Source organism: Pleurodeles waltl, chromosome 3_1 (assembly GCF_031143425.1).
Source record: "Pleurodeles waltl isolate 20211129_DDA chromosome 3_1, aPleWal1.hap1.20221129, whole genome shotgun sequence".
Lineage (NCBI taxonomy): Eukaryota > Metazoa > Chordata > Amphibia > Caudata > Salamandridae > Pleurodeles > Pleurodeles waltl.
The window spans coordinates 504,358,984-504,378,456 of record NC_090440.1 but is presented as its reverse complement, the minus strand read 5'-3'; positions in this window follow the sequence as shown (position 1 = coordinate 504,378,456).

Sequence of the window (19,473 nt, the reverse complement as noted above, 5' to 3'; positions counted from 1 at the left end):
TGGAGGTTTTAGAGGATCAGGAATGTTCTCCTGAAAGACATTTGGCTTTACTGAAATATAGGTTGGGCGCTATCGGCTTGAGAGAATTTAAAGACCTAGCACCAATTGAAAATGTTGGAAATGTCGACGCTTATGAACTTGCTATGAAGCAGCTTCAGGAACGATATGGCAGAAAGATAAATGTAGTATTGGAACGCTACAAATTTTATTCCAGATCACAACAGGACAAAGAATCAATTGACCAATTTGTAGCTGCTCTTAGAGGTTTAGCTGTTACTTGCAATTTTGAACAAATGTCCTACGACCAAGTTTTGCGGCATCAGATTTTAATGAAAACAAAGTCTCGAAAAATTCAGGAGAAATTATGGTCATGTGGAAGTGACTTGTCTTTGAAACATGCAATCAATGTGGCACATACAATGGAAGTATCTGAGAAATGTATACAAACTGTGAGAAAGAATATGAATGATTCTGAGCATGGTATAGTTGATGTTAGCGCCATAACTAAGGACTCGAAAAATGTTGAAAGGAAAATCAAATGGAAAAAAATGCTACAAAGTATTGTTACAGATGTGGTGCTGCCGACCACTTGGCAAATTCTAAGAAGTGCCCAGCACATAATAAGTTGTGTAATTTGGGTAGAAAAATGGGACACTTTAGTAAAGTGTGTAAGAGTAATTTGAAGGGGGTCAATTACATTTCAAGGCAAGAAGATCTTGATTGTGCTGGAATGCAAGAAGTTGTTTTGAGTGTTTTACCTGATGGTGACAAAATTACTCAGGATCGGTTTTCTGGATTACCCACTTGCGACTTGCGCATAGACGGCATGGTGGTTACCGCCATGGTTGATTCGTGTCCGTGGTTTATGATCATGTGTTTGAGTAAGTTTAGAAGCTTGTGGCCTGGTAGAGAGTTAATACGTTCTGATGTAAATCCTGGATGTTACACAGGTCACAAAAATCCCTATAGTTGGTTATGCCAACGTACACATTGTGTTTGCGCATGACCAGTGCAAAGGTAAACTGTACGTAGCTGAGAGAGGCCAAACAATATTAGGATGGCTACACATAAAGGAATTAGGGATTAAGATTGATCCTACAAAACCTTATCCTGTGTATGCGGTATCGGAGCATGATTCCCATGGAGAGTTGCAGTATGACAAGTTATATGAGTGGTTTCCTACAGTATTTTTTAAATCTTTTGGTAAATTGAAGGGATTTAAACACAAAATTATACTACAAGAAAATGCAAGCCCCGTGAGGCATAAATTACACAACGTTCCTGTGAATTATAGACCTAAATTAAAGGAATTGTTGAAGGATTTGTGTGCAAAAATATAATTGAGCCGATTTAAAGTTCTGACTGGATATCTCCAGTAGTTTTATCTCTTAAGAGTAATGGAGATCTCAGATTATGCGTCAACCTAAGTTCTTTGAATGAGGTGATTTGGGTTGATACCTTTCCATTACCAAATTTGCAGGAATTGGTTTCATCTGTGTGCCAAGCCTCAATCTTTTCCACCATTGACTTGTCTAGTGCATACCATCAGATTGAATTGGATGAGTGTTTAAAGCATTATACTGCATTTGTAACAACTGAAGGTGTGTTCCAATACAAAAGGATGCCTTTTGGCCTTGCTAGTGCATCTGCGGTCTTCCAAAGGGAGATGAGTAAGATTTTCAGTAACTTGAGTAATGCCAAGGTGTTCCAAGATGACATATTGATATATGGCAAGGACAAGCAGGAGCATGATAAAGTTCTCAAGAATATTTTAACATTACTTTGCAAGAATGGCTTGACTGTAAGGAAAGACAAGTGGAGATTTGGTCAGTCTCAGGTGGAATATTTAGGACATGTTATTTCCTCTGAGGGAATTCGTCCTAAAGTGAGTCATGTGAAAGCTATTGTTGATGCTCCTGAACCAGAATTTAAGGAACAATTGATGTCATTTTTGGGTCTCACTGAATTTTATTCACGGTTCATAGAAAATTATGCAACCAAAGTGGAGAATTTAAGATTTTTTTTAAAGAAAAATGTTCAATTTGTATGGGGGCAGGAACAATCGGAATGTTTTGATTGCATCAAACGAGAAATTGTGCATTCTCCATGTTTGAAACCATTTGTAACAAATGCTGATTGTGTGATTGCAGTGGACGCAAGTAACTATGGCATTGGGGCTGTTTCATCGCAGAAAAATAGTTATGGGAAGTGGACTGTGGCTTATGCCTCGCGCACTTTGTCACAATCTGAGAGAAATTACTCTGTGATTGAGAAAGAACTGTTAGCAGATTTGTGGGCTGTGGCAAGATTCCGAATGTACGTGTGGGAAAGGAAGTTCAAATTGCGTACGGACCACAAGCCTGTAGTAAATATTTTACAACCAGGTGGTGGGCGGAATTTATCTCCAAGACTGGCAAGACTTGCTTCAAAATTGCAACTGTATTTCTTTGAAATAGACTATATACCTGGTAGAAACAACTTTATTGCTGATGGATTGTCCAGATTACCTATTCAAGACGCACATGAAGACATGGAATGTGATGTTGCGTATACGCCTGCTGATGTGAATAGTGAGACCGAACAAACAGTGTTAACTGAACACGTATGAGAAGAAGAAATGATTAAAGATAATGAAATGCGGTTGATTAAAAAGTATATAAGCAATGGGTGGCCCAGTGAGCGATCGTTGAGGGGTGAGAGTGCAGTGTTGTGGAAATTACAGAATGAACTTAGTTTAGAAAATGGTATAATCCTGCATGGAGACAGAATAATTCCCCGAAAGGGGTACGTGATATTATAGTGAGAAGTAGTCACGTTGGACATAGTGGAATGTCCCAGAATAAACAGCAAGTTAAGGAATTTTTCTGGTGGCCAGGTGTGGATGTAATGGTAGACAGGTTTGTGCAAAATTGTACTGTTTGTGCCCAAAGTGACAAGAGCGCCAAACCTTGTTCTGCACCATTATTGCCAGTTAAACTACCTGATAGGCCTTGGAGGAAATTAGCTATTGATTTCATATGTCTGTTTTCCACTTTGTCAGCCAGAGAAGCGTATGCTGTTGTTTTGATGGATTATTTTTCCAAATGTCCAGAGGTTGAGTTTGTAAGCAAAATTTCCACTGAAGTTGTCATAGAGTTTTTGGAAAATGTATTTGCTAGGGAAGGTGTCCCTGAGACATTAGTATCTGACAATGGTGTGCAGTTTACTTCTGCAAAAATGGTGACATTTTTGGAAAGGAATGGTATTAAACATGTCAGGGTAGCCTTGTATAATCCTTCCTCGAATGGACTTGTTGAACGATTTAACAGAGTTGTTAAAGAAATTATACAGCTGGCCTTAGAGACGGGTATTCCGTGGAAGGAGGCGTTAAGGAAAATGCTTTCTTCCTACAGGGTATCTCCGAATTCTGTGACAGGCAAGATGCCTTTTGAGCTGTTAAGTGGAAGGAAGCCTTCTACCGGTTTGGTTCCCTGGTGGTTGATGGAAAGGAATCGTGGAAAATTTAAGGTAGTGTGTGATAAGGAGATGAGAAACAAGGTGCTGGATTTCAATTGCAGTTTAAGTTGTGCCATAATGTTAGATCCAGTATTAGTGGATTGAAAGTGGGGCAAAGTGTCCGAGTTAAGATACCTGGATTTGTGGAAAAAGGGAAATGCCAATGGTCCGAACCAAGGAGAATTGTAAAGGTCTTGAAGAATTCTGTAAAACTGGATGATGGTAGAGTATGGAATGTAAGGCGTTTGTCAATATGTAGGCGAGATCCGAGTTTCGTGATGCGGAACATGGAGTGCATGTAAGAATGCAGCTGATATTTGTTTGGAAATGATTTTGACAATGTCGACGAAATGGGTTGTCATGATGCTCAAGCGAGTGTGAGTGAGGCACCACGCCGCAGCGAGAGAGATAGGAAGATTCCTACATATTTAAGGGACTGGGTAATCCACAAGTTATGTTTTACTCATTGTATGTTCTATTGTTCACTTATTGCATGTTATTTATTGTATGGGCTGCTACACTCCTAATGTGTTAGGCTTTAAGTTGCACCTTAATTGTTAGTTCTATTATCCATTTATATTGAATTTTTTAATTGTATTTTTTTTGTTGGGGGAGAGGTGTGTGGTAACGTGTATTAGAACGGTTGGAACTAGAATGTGGAATATTGTTAGGTAATGCGGGGATTGGAATGTGGGGGGATGGAATTGTGGCAGTTGGCGGCGGAGTTCCCTATGGCGAGTCGGTGCCACTTTCTTCAGACAAACTCTTAAATAAATACAACTACGCAGTTCCGAATTTGTGTCTTACCTTGCCTGAACTCAACACATGAACAATTGTGGGTCTAGCCTACTGTTTTACAGCCTCAATAAGATTCTTTTTGGTTATTCTACATTCATCATTGAACCATTCGTTAGACCTCACTTGTCTGGATCCCTTTCTCCCTATGCAATGTATCGCAAATAATGAATCCAATCTATAAAAGAAAGTCTCATGCATAGCAACTATGTGCCCAGGTGTAAGCCCATTTTGTGTAAGTGCCATAAGTTCTTTCTAGACCATCTATATAAATTAGTTAACAAATCCTCTGAGATCAAAATAGTTTCCCATTTGATGATGGGCTTAGTGGTAGATACTACCACAGGATTAATGATATCTTGTTCACCCCAAACCCCCCTTCCTTTAATAGATGTCTTATCCCAGTTTAAAAAAATTGGGAAATGTTCGCTATCATAACGATCACCTACCAACAAATCAGTTATTTCATACCAAATTCTCAGGTCCAATAGGACATAATCAATATGGCTACTATATTTTTCCCTGATAAAGGTAGGATTGGCAATGGTATCTGAAGGAAATTGCCCGTTCCCTGGTCATAAGCCAGGCAATGATCTGGAGAGATATTTCACCAATTTTAGGCGATTTGCTAAGAGGAGGTATCACTCATGAGAGATATTCTACCTTAATAAGTTCTAAATATGGGGAATATGGTTCAATACAAGTGTTAAAATCACCGTCAATAATTAGACAATATAAAGAGGACCAGTCTGCAAAAAATGAGTTTAGAAGACTTAGGGTATTGGAAGCCTGAGAGAAGGAGGTGGATCTATTATAGACATTTATCAGCACATGGGAGCCCCATTTTTGAGGTTATACTAAGGGCTAGATTGTCAGGGAAGTCAATATACACTCTCTTGATGTTACAACCCAATGAAACTTTTGCCCATATAATGAGCTCCCTCACAGCCCTACCTGATGTTGAAGGAGTAGCCTCAATACAATAAGAATTAAAGCCCTGCTTATAAAATTCATAGTGGCCTATGTCTCCTGGAATAGACACAGATCAAAACTGTCTAAATACAGTCCCCTGTCCACTTCTTCAATCTTTGCCCTTATGCCAACAATGTTCCATGATATTTGAAAAAAGAATGCCTGCCTGAGTTCTATTGAATGGGCCCACTTGCCCAAGTAGTTGTAAACTGGAAAGTAATGGCTAATCTACCAGATTCAACTTTGGTTGTTGCACTATCATGGATGGGAGATAACCAATGTGCATTGTATTCAGGTGGTAAAGTTGGTCAGTAGGAGCTGGAGCTCAAGTAATATCAAGAAGAGGGGGCGGTTTACACTGTCAGTCTAAATCCGATAGCCTGTTTTCCAAAGAAGTGTCATGCTGCGGTCTTCTAGCTTCACTATTGTGGGCCATCCAAATGCATTGATCCACCGGAGTAGACCCCTCTAATCCCAACTGCAAAGGAAGTTGGTAGTTCGGCCAGCTCTTTTTAACAAGATGTTTGATCAATTTACGGACAAGGAACGAGCGTCCAGAGATATCAGGCCCTTCACCACGCCTGGTGTGATCATTTTAATTTCTATTATGTCCCATGGATCAGCCCTCACCGAGTGGCGCTTAACATACAATATGTCTGATTAAACAACCGATCTACATTGCCTCACATGTCTAGCACAGTGGGCGACTTTGTCCTTCAAAGAATCACTATTTTCATGTGAGTCAGAAGGCAATTTGGGCACTTTCCACAGAGACACTGTGTGGCCTGTCTTATTTACAAAGCCATTTTGCTGGAAATGGGATGGCTTGGGGCCATAAACAAGTACTTTACCAAGGTCTCAGAATCTACTGCGGGCACTGGACGTTACTTCAGGGGTTTAAATTCCCTATTTTTCCATTGCCAAAGGTTTTCCCTTACAGATGTTTGAACACTGCCACCTTGGAGTCACCTTGCCTTTCTGAGCCTCCTAGGAATGTATCAATTTGCTGTGGCATCAGTAATAGCCAGCATTGATTCCTCATATGTTTGTTTCTCCATAGATTTATGCAACAAAATGACAACTTCCGATAACATGCCTTTCAAGGCGGCTACCTTGTTCCTTAGCACTATAATAAAGCCAACTTAATATTGGTTAGGTTCCTTTGATCAGAAGGAGGAAACATGGTAACATCATCAGCAGATAGCATAATTTTAATTGTTGTTGGAATATTTGTATTTGTATTTATGGTTATACCTTTAGTAATAAATGATGATAAGCATCCAATAGAAGGTTTGAACATTAATGATGAGAAAGGACAACCCTGTTGTGTTCTTCGCTTGATCTTAATTTGCCCCACTGATATCCTTCCAGCATGGGACACAGATCCAACTAACCAGATGAATTGGCAGGAGAAATGTGTTTTCTCTGTTACTTGCATGAACAATTTCCACTCCACTAGGTCAACAGCCTTCGCCACAAGTAGATGGCCATTGATGTCTGCTTGGATTTAACCAAATTCAGAGCTTCTCAAAGATAACATACATGTGCGTCCACAGGAACCCAGAAATGAATTAGTCTTATTAGGTTGGTTAAGCAAAGTTCCTGAGTGTCATATGTCTTAACATCCACACAATTACTTATGAGAACACCCTTTAAAAAATGCTGTAAGAGTTTTCCAATCTGATATTCCACTGGCAGAGCTAAAATCAATTAATATAATTCTTAGATCATATTTTATATTTTTCTGTTGTCTTGGCTTGCCCAAAGTGACAGATAATTGAGCCAGAAATATTTCCAACCAAGGGTAACATCAATATTATTTGGGTAAGTTTAACAGAGGTAAATGCAATGTCAAAGAAGTTCAAGAGAATAATGTTGTTGTATTCAAGATTTGCTGAAGACTGAAAGTAATTAGATTTGTTTCACATTTATACTATTTACCAGAGTAGATAAATCCTGGTTGACCAAGATGTACTTTAAACCAACTGCCTAACAATTCACAGCTATTTTGCAGAATAGGTAAAACTACCATGTAGGAGTTTCTACACATAACCCCTTGTTCTCAATGAAGTTCCATTGTGTTCCTTTAGAGAAATGTAAAAATTGTCTCCTAAAATAACAGATGTAAGAAACACTGCTAATTCTAATAATGCCTCCTCCAGCAAATGTGGGCAATTTAAAATAGGACCATAATAACAACAAACAGAAGTTAACACCTACCCATTACTTAGTAAGAGAACTAACCATCTACTGTACTTACCTTACTTTTGACTCTTTACCAACAACCCCCTTTTCAGAAATATATGGTCCCTCTTCTAGCAGCAGCCAATTAATTAGAATGATGCACCTCCAATAATACTTGTGCCTCCTGCAGTGATAAAATGCTGGTCCAGTGTTGTAAATGACCATTTCCTCTATGATATTTTTATAGATTTCTTTCTTTGACTGTTTTTTGTTGGCCTTAGAATTCTGTGCACTTCACTTTACCCCTGCTAACTCTGATTGTTTAGTTCAATTTGCCAATTAGCCCCTATTATATGGTACCAAGTGTACCCAGGGCATGTAAAGTAAATGCTATCAGTAGACTACAGTACGCATGCCATCTTCTGCAGTGTAGCTGTAAAGCATGTCTCCAGGCTGGCTTTGCAGTTTTAAACTGCAAATTTGACCTGTGGAAATAACCCATTTTTGACAGGCCTAAACCTTCCTTTCAAATATTAGTCAGCCAGCCCTAAGTAGGCCTTACTGGCTACAAGGCAGGATGCATTCTATTTAAATGTAAGACATGTAAAATTTAACATTAAGCATGTCTTTTCAGTGACTAGCAACTCAAAGATATTTTTATTGTAACAGGCAAAGCATTGGGATATAATGGGGGTTATTCCAACTTTGGAGGAAGTGGTAATCCGTCCCAAAAGTGACGGTAAAGTGACAGATATACCACCAGCCGTATTACGAGTCCATTATATCCTATGGAACTCGTAATACGGCTGGTGGTAAATCCGTCCCATTTGGGACGGATTACCACCTCCTCCAAAGTTGGAATAACCCCCAATATTAACTGTTATCTCCAACCAGGAAAGACCGACAAAATTTATTTTTTGACTTTTTGAATATTTATTCAAAGCCTAGTTCACTGACAACAGTGCATTTGAAATAGGTAATTTGGAAATGAGACTTCTAGAAAGTCATATTTACCATACCTGAAGTCTCTGAAAGCTAAATATGCAGTTTGCCCTCTCACTCCTGTCCTGTCAGCTAACAATTAGCATTTCAATAGGCGTGAATGAGGCGTGATGATGTCCCCTAGCCAGGGACAAAGTCCTTGGGTGTCGGAAGGTGTGGTTGTGCTCTTGACAGGATGGCCTGTAGGCCAGGCACAAGGACTTGATTAACAACAAAATGACCTATGTTGTCACAAGAAGTTTTAACTAACACCAAGGCCTGCACCCTTCATTTGTACACCAGCCAGATTATTCTTCATCACAGTGGGCTTTTTGTTGACATCATAGTGTCAGATCCTGCAGGAGTGTCAAGACCTGCTTGGCAGATCTGCTGTGTTTTTATGACATTTGGGGTGCACTTCAAAGGAGGAACCAGAATACCAAAACAATTTGTGTGCATCCACTGTCTGATTGCTGAAACATCAGCTTTGTTCTACCATACCTCTGTCTCTGAGGTGGTGCATGAACTGCCTAAAACTGTCTTTAAATGTTAGATGTGGAAATACACTGGATTACCATTAGTATTTTCCCCACACACAAACCCCTCGTCCCCAGAGCCCAAGTTTAGTGTGGCAGAAAACTTTGGCCATCTTCAAAATGCCCAAAGTGGCTAGTATTAAGCCTGACACCCTTTAGCCCATTGGTTAGAACATTGCCAGGGTGCATACTTACCCACTAGCTAGCGGCAGGCATACATGTGGCACTCCCAGGCACCCCCTTCAGAACACCTCTGGACCTGAGGAAATCTAGAAGAGGATCGAACATGCTTCCTGCCACCTGAGAATAACCCTGAGGCCTGGACCTGCCCTTGTGCCAAGGACAAGGACATGGCCTCCAAGGATGTCCTCCTGTTAAATATACAGAGTTACACCAAGCTGCAAGATCCCATTTCCTGCAGCTGCCAAGCTGAACTGTGGCACCTGGACCTGGACCTTCCATTAGCCTCTGCCTGTCAACTTGTGAGTCTCTGAGGCCCATATTTCTACTTTTTTAGCACTGCATTTGCATCATTTTTTGACGCAAAATTGGCGCAAACTTACAAAATACAATTGTATTTTGTAAGTTTGCGCTGCTTCCACGTCAAAAAATGACACAAATGCGGTGCTAAAAAAAGTATAAATATGGGCCTAAGTGTCTCTTTTGGGTCCTGGGGGCGTTAGAAGTGTATACCTGTAGTGTATTGGGTCTTAAATGGCAAATGTCATAAGGTATCATCTTTGACCAGGTTAAACCAGGTTTGTCTATCTGGCCCACTGTAAGAAAAGAGGGCTTTTTGCAGATGTTCCCTCACTTGTTGCCCCCATTTAAAACACTGTTTGCCCCATCTGAACTATTAGATAGTGTTTTTCTGACCCTGATTATGCCCTAGGCTCTGCTAACCACGTCCATGGTCAGTGATTTGTTTAAAAGGTATATGGTAATTGTTGTAATTACAATTACTAAGTGCCTAGTATGTGGTAGGGCATGTAGACTAAGATATCCCAGTGGATTCAATGCACTTAAGTGTGCACTGCTGTGGTGTCTGCTGTCATTTTAAATCCAGCCCTGCCTTGCAGGCTGTTTTTAAAATAAGGCTATGTTAGAGTTTGAATTTGGAATTAAACTTACTTCCAAAGTCTAAACTACCTTTTAATTACATATATGTTACCCCTAAGTTCTGCCATGGTTTCCCCTAGGGTAGGTTTGCATTACAATTGAAGGCAGGGGCATTATAAAATATGTTGTATATGACTTGCTGAAGGAAACATTGGCCATTTCTTTTTTCCCCATTGTAGCACTGCTGGTTCTGTTGGCTCACATGAGAAGGATTCACTAAACTTTAATAAAGTCTAACCTTTGAAAGTAATGAGCTAGAACAGTGACTCAGAGTATTAAAAGATTAGTTACAATAAATCCCCAAACTTGCCAAGGTCAGATTCATTATAATTATTACACAAAAGTAGTTTTATAACTGCTTTCCTAAAGTTACCAAAAAGAACCCTGTAGCAGCCTCTTTTGATTGGTCAGCCTTTGACAAGCTGCTCTGATGATGTGTGAAGTGGCCTGGATGAAACAAGGAGACCATCTGGTGGGAGGAGATCCGCTGCTGCAGGTGCCATGACAGAAAAGGGGCTGGTTAGCCAAACAAGTCTTCAAAGAGAGAAAGACAGTACAGGACCTGAGCCCACCTCCACTTCCTGTATACCCAGCCAGGTGGGAGCCTCTCTAATTAGATCAGGAGAGGGGCAGAGAGGAGAGCGTAGGGAAAAGTTAGTCACATCTTTGGGTTGGGTTAGCCAGAGCTGAACATCCAGGAGACATTTTATCCATTTTGATTTTTGATAAAAAAAAGTGCATTCTGGGACAGAAATATGTCACACTTCCCTGAAGGTGGTCATCACAGAGGGTGGAAACTGGAACCCATTGGTTGGGGTGCTCTACTCCTTGCCAAATCAGAATGAGGAATCAATATAGAAGAGCTGCACAGTACCTCAGATCCCTGTCTGGAAACATCAAGAGAAGAAGAACTGCCCTGCTGAACCCCTGGTCTGCACAAGACAGGACTGCACTCACAAGGACTGCACCTACTACGCACTCTCAATTTTGCAAATGAGGGCTTTGCCTTGCTTCTAAGATTAATGAGTGGACCTTAAAGCAACAGGTCTAAAAGAGCTACAAGACATCACCTGCACCAACTCCAACAAGAAGAGCCCAGTTGACCAGCGTCCAGTGGACTTTTAAGTATTTGGCCAGGTGCATTGTGGGAATTGGAGTTCTGACTCCACAAGGAACAACTCAGGTCTTCTGGAACCTTGGCTGGTGTTGTGGACCCTTCAAGACTCCAAAAGGACCTTCTGGGTGAAGATCCAGAAGTTAGGAATCATTTAGAGAATTTATCGTAAAAAGCTCCATAAGTTGACCAGTCTGTCGTCGTGAGTCAAGCAAGTGACATCGAATTGTGACTAAGCCTGAAATTCAGGTTTGCCCCACTGGAGCTCCAGAGCTCTTCGCCATTGATGATGAGAGCCAATATTTCTAGGAATCACTGAGGCCTTACGCTGAAGGTGAAGAAGTGAAAAAGCTCTACATGACCTCAAGATGCTGGTACTTACATGAAACAAATAGGAGGCATTGGCAAATGGTGGGGAACTCACAGGCAGAAGCATTTGAAACCCTGGGAGTTAAACGTCCTGGTTACACTAGTTTTATCAATAATTGACTGCATCCATAGAGACTTAGAGGTCACAATGATTGAAGAAGCAACAGGTAAAGGCACTGCATTGAAAGAAAATACATCTTATCTTTGGTAATCAATTGAATATATGTGAAACAACAGGGATTTTAAACCCAATAGCCACTGTTTCTGCCAAATCCGGTTCACTTAGAAGTGGAAGCCCACATCTTTACCACACCCTACTTCTCTAACCATTCATCTGTGATCTTTTATACTCATGGCATTATACAGTTGCCACGTGCAACCCTTGTACCTTTCCTCTTTTGCTTTATGTTTATGTCACCCTCTACTTGTGCATAGTCTGACAGCAGAATCCTTTTTGTGAATCTGCAAAGGAGACTAAAGCCATCATTATCAGTGACCCGTTATATGGGCTGGATTTTTACCAAACCAGGAGTTATTGATAGCAGATGAATGGTGAATCTGGGGATGTGGAAAATCCAGCTCATTATAAGGTAGGCCCTTCTGGTTTACTAGAACATGAGGGATGATGAGATATTTTTTTAATTTTGGGTCCAATTCCTCATTTCATTCACACTTTCCTGGTGAGAATTCGGCTGTTTTCAGCAGTGGAAATGTCTGTGTGAAACTAAAAAGATCCACAGTGTTCCCTCGGATCTCAAAATTCCAATAGGGTGGTAATTGCTTCTACTGGCCCCATCACAATTAAGAGGCCACTTGTAATGCTGGCCTAAGATTTGTCCCGTGAAAAGTCACAAGTTCTTGCCAAATAAATATAAAACTTTCTCCCAAATAATTTCAGTCAGACAGCTCTTTTTTGCTTTTATAAAATAAAGTGCCATCAGTCATCTTACACAATTGCTTATTGTTTTGCAGCGCAGGTTAATGTGTAAAAGTATAGCGCCGGCTAGTGCCATTCATGGATGCCGGGTGCCATATTTATGGAATGGCGCCAGCCGGGTGGGGAGGCATAGGGGGAACCGGAGCTTGTGTGCAGAATTGTGGCGCTACACTGTTTAGAGGCAAAAAAATGCCTCTAGGCAGAGTAACGCCATTTCCTTGCACACAACCCCCATGGACATGGCTCCTGTCTTCGGAAAGACAGGAGTCATGCCCACCACCCCAATGGCCAAGCCAGGGGACAGTTGGGGCCAGTGCCATGCAGGGAGCCTCAGGTTAGGGCCCCTGAGAGGGAACAAAATAAAAAAATATATACTTACTGGGACCTAACTGGGATGGGTCCCCCATCCTGCGGTGTCCCACTGGTGTGGGTGGGGGTGTCCCTGGGGCCAGGGAAAGGCACCTGTGGGCTCTTTCCATGGCCTCTGACCATGGAAACATGCCCACAGGTCCCCTAATGTCTGCCAATACCCAGGAGTTAAATAATGGCGCTCATCCCCGTGCTTGATTTTATCCTGGGGGATTAATATGGCTCTAAGGCCATATCGTCATTTTTTGGCCGGGAATACTTGCCCTCCATCTCATTGATGCAAGGTAGGTTTCCACCTCCAAAAAATGACATAGATCCTCAGAATTTAGCCTCTTACAATACTTAATTCTGTAAACAATATTTGATTTATACTTCCACATCCAACGTATCCAACTGCTTTTCACCAAGAATCAATTCACATCTGAGGTCGTTAGAAATGTTTTATATGGAGACCGATCAGATATCCAGCTGTTAGAGTATAATAATGTTTATATGATTCTTACCCCATCAGCATTCTTACCTCCCTTGCCAAACATGTGCTACATCATTAGCACATGTACCTGAAGGCAGATCATCAATATACACCAGTGATTATTCTACTCCTGTGACACAGAAGTTTCCTTTTGTGTCAGTCAATTTACCACTAAAACAATACCCATCAAAAATCATTCTTTTATTTTTTTATAAGGCCATTTCAATGTATGTCATGATTGCTTCAACACTTTCCAAGAGTGTTCTTTCTCTTTGTTAATAATGACTAATAATGACAACAGATGTGCAAAGATACTGGTCTCAAAAATGGTCGCAATTAGCAACCTGATTTTTGCATAAAGTATCTTATTTCGCGAACAGGCCTCCATACTAATACGTTGCTTTGCAAGATATCCGATAAGAGGGGGTGGCAGATAATTAATATGCATTAGGCAGATTGCAAATTGCCACTCTCTCCTATTGGATGCAAGGACAGAGATGGTGATCTACAAGAGACAGCAGACCACCTCACCTGTCTTATTCAAAACTGTAGACTCTTTTTTTTTAAACAGTCTGACTTCCTAAACGAAACAGGGATTTAAAAAATTCTCTTTTTCCATTGCCTGCTCCCCTTAAACTGTCACCCCAAGTTGCATAGGGGAAGGATTGATATAAAGGGGCATATTTACAGGAAACTGGTGCATCACTGATGATGCAGCAGTTTTCTTGCGTCGCTCCTGCCTCACCATGGGTGTGCAGAGTGCCATGGTGGTAGTTAGACCAATAGCATCAACATTTTTGACGCTATTGTGGTTCTTTGCTGCTCTAGCATCAAAAATGTTGATGCCAGTGTAGCAAAGTGCAAAAATGATGCAAAAGATGGCACAGTGAAATCTTGTAGATTTCACTGTGACTTTTTTGCAGGTCTTCTAGCGCTGGAACGCCCCCCTTGCATACATTATGCCTGGTGCAGGCATAATGTGGTTCAAGGGGGTGCAAAGTAGCACAATGCTCGCATTTGTAAATACAGTGCGGCAAAAAAGCCTTCCTATATTCTATATTAACCCTTAATATGAGTATGAATATTCATTCATATTCATTGGTCATGCCAATACTTTGCAATACGAAGTCTTGATTGCAGCCCATATTCTTTCACCAATCCAATGTTTTATCTTAATGCTGTCTATTGAATTACACTGAGCAATATTGCTCTTCTATGCTGTGTCTTGCCTAGTGTCATTTCAAGCTTTCCTTATGGAATAAATTTACTCTCTCCAATTCTATTAAGCATATCACACTTATAAATTTAAAAGACTCCCCGGTTGAGTGAATATTTGTTTATCGAAAACATGGAAAGATATGACCCCTTATTTGAAATTGTATCTGGAGAATTGCATGGTGTGAATCTGTGCCATATCTCATTGCTGGTGACGTTTTGTTGATTTTCATTTATTGCGCTTCTGATCATGCCCCGTAATTTCACTTTTTTTGCTGTTTGGCTAAGATATAATAACCTGCAGTGGCATTTGATGAGGTAGATAACAAATGAGCTGTTACAGGTATATATCCCTTTAAGTTGAATTTTATTGCCCATAGAGGGGTGTATAATGGAATCACTTTTGATGATGTTAGCACAATTATTGCAGCTGCAAAATGCAGCATACACAATTTTGTAGAACCAATGAATCTGTGCATATCTTCCAGATTTATCCACTCTCATTAAATTATCTTTGATACTGCTCCTCTACAAGAAATCAAATAGTTTTCTCTCAAAAAGACTGATAAAAGTGTTAGCCAGTTGTATCAGTCCCCACTGTTTTTGTATAATCCTTTTAATTTAGAGGAATCTGTTGTGATAGATTTTCTAAAATATATTCAAAATACGGCATGAATTTAGGGATCTCTAGACTCTGTGTAGGGCAAACTTAGGGCCTGATTACACGTTTGGCAGTCCAGGGACCGCAGCGGCAGTGGTCCAAACACCACTGGTTGGTGGTCTGACTGCTGTATCATGATACATGCGGTTGCATAGACGAAAGACTGCTACGGTCCTGCTGACACCTCCAGCAACACTAGACCGTGGTGAAATATGCCAAGACACCTGTCAGAGGGTGCACCACCAGTGTTTCCGCCGGACCAATTATGATGTGCTTTCCGCAGACGTGACTGTGGAGGCCACACTACCACACTAAGCAGGTGGTAATGGAGGGATTTAAGGCATAAACTCACCTGCGGACAGTGTCACACATCCTGTACCGCCTTGGAGCCATTCCTTCACATCTTGCCAATGATTGTGCTGCTCAATGGTGCACAAAATCAACACCATCATGGACGCAAATTACAATAAGCCAGACACTTACCCATTTCCTCCAACTCCACAGAAAAGCCATTGACCTGGTATGTTGGCTGTGCTCCCTGACCCAAATATATTTTGTGTGCCCCGGGTCAGAGCTTTACACAACGTATGACCCAATCACAGCCCCATGATGCCCCCTTTGGCCAGGTCACTGCCACTGCACCGCTACACTCTACAAAACCCGATATGCCTCACATCCTAATTTTAGGAATAGTAATGTGTCTATAACATTGTGCCACACAGCAAGTCCTCATCAATATCACACCTAAAGAATGAAGTGACACCCTCACATTGTTCACATGCCATGGTCTGTCATGACATATCATATACATCTGTATGGATGTGTCATTGAACCCAAATACACCTTCCCTGCAAAATCCCTGTCATGGACTCACACATATTACCCACATTGCAGGAGAATGTAAGGTAAATGGGATGCAGAATAATTTGTGTGACAAACATCCAAAGCTCACAATTTAAACAATCCCTGCAGAATAGGTATGGCGGCATAAGGGGAACCCCAGGAAGGCTGTTGCCTTGGGACACATTTCACTTTGCTCATGCCTCAAAACCACTATTTGCATAGGAACTGTGGCTTGATGAATATCAGGGAAAACCAATAGTATAACCAAGTTTCATGCCTATGTGGACAATGTGTAACTGAAACCCTAGAAAGAAAATACAGCAGTAACAGCATGTGTTGCACATTTAGATAGAGTAGGTGTAAGGTACACACATTAAAATGGACACATCTCCATTTAGATTATATGAAGAGAGCATAATTGAACACCCTCCATATGTGGACAAACACACCTCAAGCTTGCACACATGATACGAATGTCCAATCTACATCAGAGGGAGAAATGTAACCCAGAAATTTTGACATTGGCCAAGCCAAGATGAAATACTTACCATATAAAACACCACCCAATGCTGTGACACCCCAATTGGATTACATCCCACACATCCATTCGATGAACATTTCCGCTTGTCCTGGGTGACTGTAGCACTGATTCAAAAGACGGATCTTACCAACCGCATCAAATGGACCATCGAGCCGAGTGAAACAAACACAACTGTAGTCATAAATCATAAATTATTAGAGAACAAAAAAAAGATAGAAAATTAATGGCAGGACCAATGTTTAGTGAAACAACTAACGGATGTTTATTTTCAAAACGCCAAAAAGTGAGAAAACGCCAATGGCCACTGCTGTGCCCCACATCTTGCTTCACAGATCACTGCCACTGGAGCCTCCACAGGAAGAGGCATCTAGTGGGCATTCCAGGCACCTCAGTGATCACCCTTGTGTGGCGTTGGGTTTCAGATGGGTCGGTTTGGTCTTTGCGAGGAGTTGGCTTCACTTTGGGGGGGATGGGCTTCTTTTTGGGTTTGAAAGGGGTATGGCTGGTTTTTAGGGGTATGGGGTAGGTGTCACAGTGCAGGACGTGGAAGAGATGGGTTGGGTTGTGGTGTGGGCAGGGTCCTTTTTGCTTTGGGAAGGGCAAGGGCATACTTCAAACTTTCTTGGGAAAAGGGTAGGGTGTTTTTGAGGGAATAGTGGTTGGGAGGTTGAGGAAGTGCTTGTGTCAGATGTGGGTGTGGGTGTGGGTATGGTTGTTATTGGTGTGGTCTGAAGTATGTTTGTGTTTTGTTGGTGTCTGTTGTGTGTGTGAGTGTGGGCATTTGTTTCTATTGGTGGACTGCGATGTGGATGTGATAGGGAAGGTGGGAGTGGTGGATATGCCTGTGGGTTGTGTCTGGGGCTATGGTGTGAGTGGAGGTTGTGTCTGTGGGTGTTGCAGTGGTGTCTGGGGATATGTTTTGAGTGGTGGCTGTCTGTGGGTGTTGGGATGGTGTCTGGGGTATGGTGTGAGTGGTGGCTATGTCTGTGGGTGTTGGGGTGGTGTCTGGGGGTATGGAGTAAGTGGTGGCTGTGTCTGTGGGTATTGGGTGGTGTTGGGGTTATGGGGTGAGTGGTGGCTGTGTCTGTTGGGGTGGTGTCTGGGTGTATGGGATGTGTGGCGGTGGGTGTGAGTGGGGTGAGTGTCTGTTGAGTGCTTGCGTGCTTGTGTGTCTTGTGGTGTTTGTGTTTATGTGTGCTGCTTGTGGCTGCTGAGGTGTGTGTGTATATGTGTGAGTGTGCTTGGGAAAGGTATGGGAATAGGGAAATTGAAATGGGCAGGGGAAGTTTGGGGGGATAGTGAGGGGTGAAAGGCTGCTGTGAGAGAGAAGGCCAGAGCCTTAAAAGGTTTCTGTAGGCCAGACATAGCACTATAAATGCCTTCCAGGTACGCAACCATCTGTTGGAGCTAGCTGCCCTGCACCTTGATGACTCTCAAAATGGTAGTGTGACCCACAGAGATGCTCCTCAGGAGGTCAATAGCCTCCTCACTCAGGGCAGCAGGGGTAAAAGGTGTAGGGGGTGGGGTGTGTGGTGCAAAGGAGATGGCTACCCTCTTGGGAGAGTGGGTCCGACTACCTGGGTGAGGAGCAAGACGCAGGGTGGAGATGGAACTGAGGGTGGCAGACAAGGATTCAACAGGTGTAGGGTCTGAGTGTTCCACCACCACTCTGGGGTGTCCACTGGAGATTGACTCGGAAGAAGACAATGTTGAGCCTGTGTCCTCAGTGGCACTTCCCTAATCCTCTGGGCCACTGGGCCCCTCCATTTCTAATGTTTTGTGACCGGAGTTATTGTGGCCAGCTGCTTCCCCACTGATGTTTGCCCTGTATCTTCTGCTTGTCTGTGATGATGCTGAAATGGCAAAGACATATACAGTAGGGTCATTCCATGTGCCTGAATACACTTGAACAACAGCTTTGATTCCAAAACATTACTATAATGTACAGAAGTCCCCAGCCACAAGGTATTCCAAAGTGGTTTCAACATTTGCAACCCCACATGAACTGCAAACAACTTCCCACAGGAAAATCAGATTCACAGACAACTTCAATTGCATTAGTGAAGTTGCCCAATCACAGTACCCATGGATCATGTAGTAAATATTCTCGCCTTGAACAGTTTAGCCCTTGTAGCACCCCTCAGGAACCTGTTGGCATCAAATCTTATGGCAATGCCAAGTTCAGTCTCAGAGATTCCACACAAGGTCCTGCAATCAGCAAATGTTCATATACACAATATCACATCATGATGAAATGATGGGCAAATAATCCAGGCATCTTGCAGTAAGACATACAATAGCTGGAAGAAGGTAACATGGAAACACCTATGCCACCAATGGTTACTTCACAATATGTCCATTGTCTAAATAGTCTCATGGAAGTTGTACTAATTAGTCTAAAAATATCCACAACACAACAAATCAGCTAGATCTAGTGAAATCACCTACCTCAATTGGTACTGCTGAGAACACCCTTCTAACATTGCATAGCTAGAAGGCAATAGTCATTGAATGTTGCTGTGGTTCAGGGAAGCTCCATTATCAAAAGAGGGCCCTAACATGCTTGTGTGGTATGTACTGGTATTACAGAAGAAACATTTTACCATATATGGCACTCCTACAGAGATGGCATTCAACATACCAAGGTATGTGTAGTCTGATTGGTTGCATGTACCAAAGCTAGTGATTCACATGTCATGATCTCCCTTGAATTACCCAACTATCTGCACTGTGAGTTTGTCACTTGTACAATAGGCCTGTACTGGACAAACAAGAATATGGAAAGATGACAGCAGACCTGTGGGAGTAAGTGGCCTGTCATAAGTCAATGACACACATTGACAATGAGGGTCATTGGAAATAAGTACCAG